Source organism: Limulus polyphemus, unplaced genomic scaffold (genome assembly GCF_000517525.1).
Source record: "Limulus polyphemus unplaced genomic scaffold, Limulus_polyphemus-2.1.2 Scaffold3179, whole genome shotgun sequence".
In the NCBI taxonomy this organism is placed as follows: domain Eukaryota; kingdom Metazoa; phylum Arthropoda; class Merostomata; order Xiphosura; family Limulidae; genus Limulus; species Limulus polyphemus.
Window position 1 is genome coordinate 66940 of NW_013668789.1, and position 8538 is coordinate 75477.

Below are 8538 nucleotides of genomic sequence, written 5' to 3' on the forward strand. Positions count from 1 at the left end.
CATGGATTATCTTTAAATCATACTTTTGTAGTTATAATCTACAATTTAACAGTCTTCTGTTTTTCCCCTTCATTTGGTTCAAAAATGTCAAATGATCAGTGTAAATGACAATAGGTTGTTGTGATACAGATACATACACGCTGAAATGTTCTGAAGCTAACACTAGAGCCAGTGTTTCTTTTTCTATAGTAGAATTATTTTTCTGGAGATAAACTTTTTAGAAAAATAACAAACAGGGTGTTCAATACCTTTGTCGTCTGATTGTAATAGAATAACACCACAATCGTTGGCATTAACAGCTAATGTAAAAGGCTTATCCAAGTCAGGTGCCATCAATACAGGGTAAGTGCGCAACAAAGATTTGACCTTTTCAAAAGCAGACTAACATGTTTCAGACCATTTGAATTTTTTATTTTTCTTCAAAAGGTTTGTTAATGATACAGTGATGTCAGCAATTTTTTAATAACTGTAATAACTAGCCATTCCCAAAAATATTATCAAACTCTTGTTGTTCGCATTACATTGTACATCAGGAGAAACAAAAGCAGAAATTTCTTTTGCCCTGTCAGTTAGAGGAACAGCCCAGTATCCCTTTAATAGGTCACACTTTGTGATATATCTGGCTTTTCCAATTTTATCAATACAATCTTCCATTTTTGGAATGGGATAGGAATCTGTCAAAGCATATACTTAGCAAAAGTCTATAAAAAAATCTAACAGAACCATCAGATTTATGAACCAGTATACAAGGTGAAGACCAATCTCTTTTACTGGGCTCTATGATGCCGTTTTCCAGCATATATAATATTTCTTTACACATGTTATTGGCTTTGATTGAGTTCACACGATAGGGATGTTGTTTCACAGGAGAAGTCAAGAACAACGATGTTGGTTTGAATAGGAACATCCAGAAATATATTTTGTATTCATTCAATAAACTAGCAAGTTGATTTTTCTCCTCAGGAGGTAAGTGCTCGAGTTTTGAATCAAGATTGACCAGAATGTCAGACTTACTAAGTTTGTTGTTGCATTCGTCTCCAATATTTTCAAATTTACTGGTGTCTGTCATCAGTATCAGGAGAACACCCAATAGCTATAATATTTTTGGATGCATCTTTTATATGATAGGGCTTCAACATATTAATATGACACAGCTGCGTAGCCTTTCGACGATCAGATGTTCAACTTTCTGAACAACCTCATAGGGACCATGATACCTAGCTTTGAGTGAATGTCCCATAGTGGGTAACAATACTAAGACCATGTCACCAGCATGGAACTTGCACTCTTCAGCTTTGCAGTCATAAACATTTTTCATTTTAACTTGGGATGACTTCAAATTTTCTTGAGCCAATTAACAAGCATGTAAGAATTTGGACCAAAACTTGAAAACGTAATCCAACAAATGTATTGCTTTCGGATCATCTTTCTACCATAGTTCCTTAAGTAACTTCAAAAGACCATGCATTGAATGGCCAAGCACCAACTCAAACGGGCTAAACCCTAACGACTACTGAAGTAACTCACAAACAGCAAATAATAATAAATTAACTCATCTCAATCCTTCTCGTTATTGAGACAGTAAGTCCGCATCATATTTTTCAAGGAATGGAATCTCTTAAGAGCACCTTGCAATTTTGGATGGTATACACTAGATTTGATCTGTTTAGCACTGAGCTGATAAACAACTTATTAAAACATCCATGACATAAAACTTGATCCCTGATCAGACTGAATTTCTTTTGGCAAGCCAACAAAAGCAAAGAAATTAATTAAAGCCTTAGAAATTTTGAGGGCTGAAATGTTTATCAAAGAGATAGCTTCAGGGAATCAAGTGCATGCACATATGATAGTTAACAGATACTGATTCCCCGAACGAGATTTTGGTAAAAGCCCAACACAATCAACAATAACATGACTGAGGGGTTCTTCAAAAGCTGGAATAGGTTTCAAAGGAGCAACAGGAATTTTCTGGTTAGGTTTTCTGACCAACCGACAAGTTTTACGAAACTGAGAACCGTCTTGCCTAATTTTTGGCCAAAAGAAATGTCTCATAATTTTGACATATGTCTTGTTGACACCTAAAAGACCTCCCATGGGGAGTTCATGGGCAACTTTCAATATTTCAGAATGATATGCTTTGGGAACAACAATTTGGTAAACAATAGCCCAGTGTTCTGAGGCTGGCACATCTGGTGGTCTCCATTTCCTCATAAGCACACCATTTTTGAAAAAATAACCATTTTGAACTTTCTCCAGTTCATCTGCTGGGAGTGCATATTTGATTAGTGAAGAGATTTGTGGAGCTATTTCGTGCTCAGACATCAGTTTACTTTTAGCAAACGGCACTTCACCAGGTGAACTAGATCCCCCACGTCCATCATAATAACTCATCGAGGAATCGTCAGTAGAACAATTACCTATGAGATCCTTGTTAGATCCAAAAATTGCCTGAGACAAATCTATAATAACGTCCTCTGAATACATGTCTATCATTTGTTTTTGGCTTAATATCTTAGCCTGAACTCGAGTCACAGCACACAAGGGAAACACATCAGGATTCTCCTCAATGACAATGACATCCTTATATGAAACAGTGATTGGCTTGCTAACCATTTTGGGTTCAGCAACAACCTCCCCCCCCCAACCAAATCGTTTCCCAACAATAATGATACACCCTTAATTGGCAAAGTAGGTCTTACTCCAACCAAAACTGGTCCCGAAACTAGGTCTGATGCTAAATAAATGTTATGAAGAGGAACATTAACAAGGCCATCCTCAATACCCTGAGCAAAAACAGACTCACCAGTGGCAGAACTCGAATCTAAAGGTAATATACCTTCTAACAATGATTGAGTCACCTCAGTGTCACGTAGAATACATATGGGATTGGCAGTGTCATTTGTCAAAGACACAGAACCAATAGACACAAAAGGTTTAAATTCCTCTCTGATTACATCAGCCTTTATATCATTGGGCAAATCAACAATATCGGGTGATCTGGTGAAACTACATCCATATGTGGACACAATCGCACTGGGTGCTTCCTCATTTTCTTTGTTTTTCTTCAAACACCAACAATCCGACATAACATGACTGGATTTTTTACAAAAATGGCAGACAGGCCTTGACTGTTTTAAAGAATTTTTTTCCTGATTCTCAGAAGATTTCGAACTAGAGAAGCTTGGTTTTTTTAGAAGGATCCTCAACTTTAATGGATTGAACAGATACAGGTTTTTGTTGAGATGGTTGGATTTTTTTATGAAAAGTGGTTTTATGTGTTAAAATATAATCATCAGAAGGAGCAGCTGCTTCCTGTAATGTTTTAAATTTCTTTTCATCCAAGTAAGTTTTGAGGTCTTCACGTGCACAATGTTTAAATTCCTCAATTAGACATAATTGTCTTAGTTTGTCGAAACTGTTGCCAATATGTATAGGATTACACCATCGATCAAAATACACCTCTTTTTTTGTGGGCAAATTCCATATAAGTTTGATTATCTTGTTTGCGATTACCTCAAAACTTTTGTGGATAAGCCTCTGGTTCCAACTCATGTACTTTGAGAGTAGCTGCTTTACCCTTATCATAATTCGTACAATCTTCTAGTGAGAAAGTGGCATAAGCTTCTTGTCCTTTACCAGATAAAACACTTTTTTAACAACAATAACCATTTTTCGGTTGGTCATTCCATGGTTTGGGCAACCTTTTCAAAATCTTGGAAATATTTATCAACTTTATTTTCATTAAATGGTGGTACTTTAATGTATCAATTAAGTTCAAAGTTGTCATTTTGCTTTGGTCGATGGAGTGAGTCTCATTTCCATTTCTTTCAGCCTCATTTGTTTTCGGTTTCAATGCGAGCTTTTTCAGCGGCGAGACGTTTATCTTCTCTTTCAGCTTCAATACAAGCTTGTTCGGCCTCAAGGCGTTTATTTCAGCTTCAGTACGAGCTTGTTCTTTCTCGGCTTCAATATGAGCTTGTTCAAGCTCGAGTTGTTTCAGTTTTAGCTGGATCTGTAACTTATCTTTATCACTCAACCCCGATTGGTTAATGGGAACACTAGAGTATTCCCCTAATACTTCCTCAGGCAACAAATCATCATCGACTAGAATTTCGATTATATGTCCTTTTAGTTAATTTTTCTCGTTGATTTTTTAACTTCTATTTCTAAAACTTTGGCAATTTGGAGCAATTAATTTTTGTTATATTTTTTCTAGTTGTTTGAGGGACGGTGATTCAAGAAAATTTTGATAATCAAACTGATCAAATCTTGTTGGCACTGATAAATTCAAATTGAATTATGATATAAATTTTAATTTATATTGAATTTAGATCCTGGACAGCCCCCAATTTATTGTCTTATGTATTACAACTTCAAATAGCCTAAAACTGAGTTAAATCGTAATTTAGATTTAGTAGTTAATTAAATGCAGATATATATCCAGTTTATGATATTTGCCAACAAGATTGATACACACAGTTAATTTTTTAATACAAATATATTTTAATATACAAACAAAAATACAATTTACAATAACGGTTATTACAAATAGTTGTTACAAACAATATTTTTTTTTATATAAAGGTTTTACAGACTTACAAACAATATAAAGTATTAGTTCTGGTCTGAAACTTCCTTGATGTCTTATCGAGGGTTCACGATGAACAAGATAATTTCGAGTTTATATAGGTATAATTCACTTAATAGGGAGCTAGCTAGCGCTGTGTTCTTCACTCATCACACGCCGTTTTTTTTCACCAATGACGTTAGGTAATGTTTTTGTAAAAGTACTAATGTCTGATGTAAAGTCACTGAAATTAAATGGTTTGTAATGTTCGAAATTTATAATTGTTTTTGGTCAAATATCACAGTTGTAGCTTCCGAAGTTCATAGCACACCAACTCTAGCAAACCAATAATAGATGCTCTTTTTTGGCATGGTGCGTTGGTTATATTTATAGGCGTGCATTTAAATACACACATATATTGTTGATTCTTACCATCGAGAAACTTTTACAAGTTTAGAGAATAGGCGGGAGTTTTGCAATACATATTTAACAGTATAAGTTATGTATATTTCTAAACATAAATTTAATTTAAACAAACATCGATATTAAAATTAATATATAAAAATAAATCCATCACATACCATTGTCGGTTATATCACCAAGCAAGGGGGAACCAAACCCAAATCTCTGTGTTTTCAGTCTCTGGATCTTCTTTACTGGGCCCACGACCACTACGTGAGGATATTGGTGTGTCATGTTCCTGGCATTATGGATCTGTTGGCTGATCACTTATCTCGACCCAACCAGGTTCTCCCAATGGAGATGTCTCTTCTTCCACAGATATTTCGATGGGTGTGTTTTTAAATGGGAACACTACATATAAATATATTTGCCACTCACTGGAATGCCAAAATTCCTTCTTTTTGGTACCTGGTTCCACACTGTTCAGCTCTAGGAGTAGATGTGTTCAGTCAGATTTGGAGGGATCTTATCTTATATACCTACCCTCCAGTCAGTTTCCTCCCCAGAGTTTTTCTTCTTATCCAGACTACTCCTTGTCATGTCCTGCTCATTGCTCCATATTTGCATGCTCAGACATGGTTCCCTCTGCTCTGGCTCTTACTGGAGCAACGTTCTCTGCCCTTACCTCTGTTTCAGTCTCTCCTCCAACAACCATGATCAGTCATAGTTCATTCCAATGTCACCAAACTCCATCTTCATGTGTGGCTTTTGTCCAGTCCCTTGTGTCAGCTTAGGAATTCATCTGTTATGAAGCCTCTTTCCTTACCTGTACCATTCGACTTTCCTCCTTGTCTGTCTACCTGAGGCATTGGTCTTCCTTCAGACTTTGGTTCATTTGCCGTGGCTTCCACCCATCCTGTCCTTCTGTTCCTCTTTTTTTAATCTAATTTAGTTGAAATACATATTTCAGGATCCCACCTAGTGGTGGCAGGTGTTGCCTGATCAGGTATACTAAATATTATATTAGCACTAAATATGTATACTTCTATAATGCTCACCATTTAGATAGAGTGTTTCTGTAAGACCAGTGGGTGCTTGTCCGGTGGTAAGTTTACATACATATATATATATATTATCAATGTTCATTGCTTGATATATAAAGGGCCATCATTCATGGACTTCATGAGTAAAGCAGATGGGGATTTCTGCTCATCCATACTGACCCGTGATTTCTATAATTGAGGTCTTTCTCCTTTCCAAAATAGGGAATTGCAGACACCCATTACACTACAGACTCCCCAATGCATATCCCCCCTTCCCTTGCCACTTCCATTTCCCAGTCGCTGGGGTAGTGGACAGAGGAGGTTTCCTCCTGAATGAGTTTTGTACAACAAACAAAATCGAACTTTATAGATCATGTGTACCCACTTGGTGAGAAGAAAGCTATCATGGTTATACTCATTGCTATACCAAACAATGATTATACAATAACATAATATTCAGGATCCAAGGTACTTCCCCCAGATGTTTTTGCCCAGGTAGAACCACATTTGACATAATCATTCGTAAATCAAAGAGCTTCCCTGGATATTTTTTGCCCAGATGGACCACATTTATTGATCTCCTTAGCTTATGCAAGGTGCTTCCACTGGATCTTTTTGCCCAGATGGACTGCACTTAGCATAATCCGACATATCCCAAGGTGTTTTCCCTGGATATTTTTGCTTATTCATATACCATTCATAGCCCTTTAGCCTTAGTCACTTCTAATTATTTTTTCTCTGGCATCATGCTATGGCTATCACTATGTTCGGGACTATGGCTTGCTACATATGTGGACGAACTATGACATGCCTGTTGACAAGGAGCTGGTTATGAAAAACCTCACAATCACACTCATACCTGTGATTTTTTTCATAATCCTATGTATCCAAGATGATTTCCCCTTGATGTTTTTTGCCCAGGAGGACCACACTTGTTGATCACAATATCTTATACAAAGTGTTTCCACTGGATATTTTGACCAGATGGACTGCACTTGATATACTCTGATGTAACCCAAGGCACAGACTTATGCAGGCCCATTGTCGCTTACATGCTAGACCTTCCATGTTTGTCCATGCCGTGCTGTTTCAAGTCATGGTTCTACAGCACATCTCCACTGATTCAGTGCTGTACATCTCTTTCCTGAATGCATTGGTGCCTGTCAATTTAGGACATTTTTAGCAAAACTTTTGAACAGTACAAAACTTGTTTTTAAAATGTTTTTCAAGTTTATAACGTTACTTTGATTTTGTAATATTTAACATAAAACAATAGTAATTGTGTTTTACCAATTCTGAGTATAGTCAGTAAAGTTCTTGAATTTATTGTACACTTATTCCTGAAAGTTCTAAACTTGTTCATTATATTTTAAAAGATTATTTGTTTATTGGTATAGGAAAGAACTATGACTATGTTTGGTCCACACACACATACACACACATATATATATATATACAGAGTTAAATTTATAAAATTGAGTAGGAGTTTGGTATATTATTCAACTTAAACAATGGTGTAACTTGTTATTACAGGAGACCAGTTGTTTTTATACCTGTAGTCCCTGTTGGGTCATCAGTAATTTTATGGACTTGCAATGCTAAAATTGGGCTTGATTCCCCACAGTAGGCAGAGTGCAGATAGCTCACTGTGTAGCTTTGTACTTAAGCAACAAAACTTAACTTACACCTTTAAAGTATACTTCCTTTAAATATTGCAGAGAATTGTGACAGAGCTAATAATATTCTTGCATGCACCAACGTAAGGTAAAGTCTGTACGATTGCATTGGGTAAAGTTTGTACGATTGTATTGGGTAAAGTCTGAACGATTGCATTGGATATATGCTGATCAAGAATTATGACACAAGCACCCAGAATGCCATGTCATCCACATCAGACAGGAGACTCCTCTTATTATTAAGATAAAGGAAGCCCGAATTTCTAATACTTCATTTTAATTCTACATGTATTTAGCACATTAAACATTCTGAAAAATATCATTAAAGACTTTTTCTAGCGTGTTGGCTACTTAAAGAGACAGGTATTGAGCATAATTTAATACAATTCACAGTTTGGTCATCGTGTTCTCATAGAAATACAGGCAACCTATACTGAAAACTTTTAAAAATTACCTAAATATGCCTGAAAAATGATGTGTTTGTTTCTGAAGTTATGAAATGATTACAACCATAATAGTTTCATACAGTAACACTCAAATTAAGGTAAAAATATGGAAATAATGGTTTCCTGTTAGGCAATGAACCCTCAATTGTATGCATTATGAAAATACAGTGGAAAAAATGTTTTATTTGAATTTCTGACTTAAATATGTCTATATTGAACAAAAACTGTATTTGTGAAATATACTTTGATAAGTTATAAATGGCTACATTACCTGGAAGTATCAAGAAAAATAATTTCATGTTTTATTTATACTGTTACTACAGAATTGAGGCAGTTGTATGTGTGTTAAATAATAAAAATAGATTTCTTACATATACATTAAAACATGCAACAGATGGTTA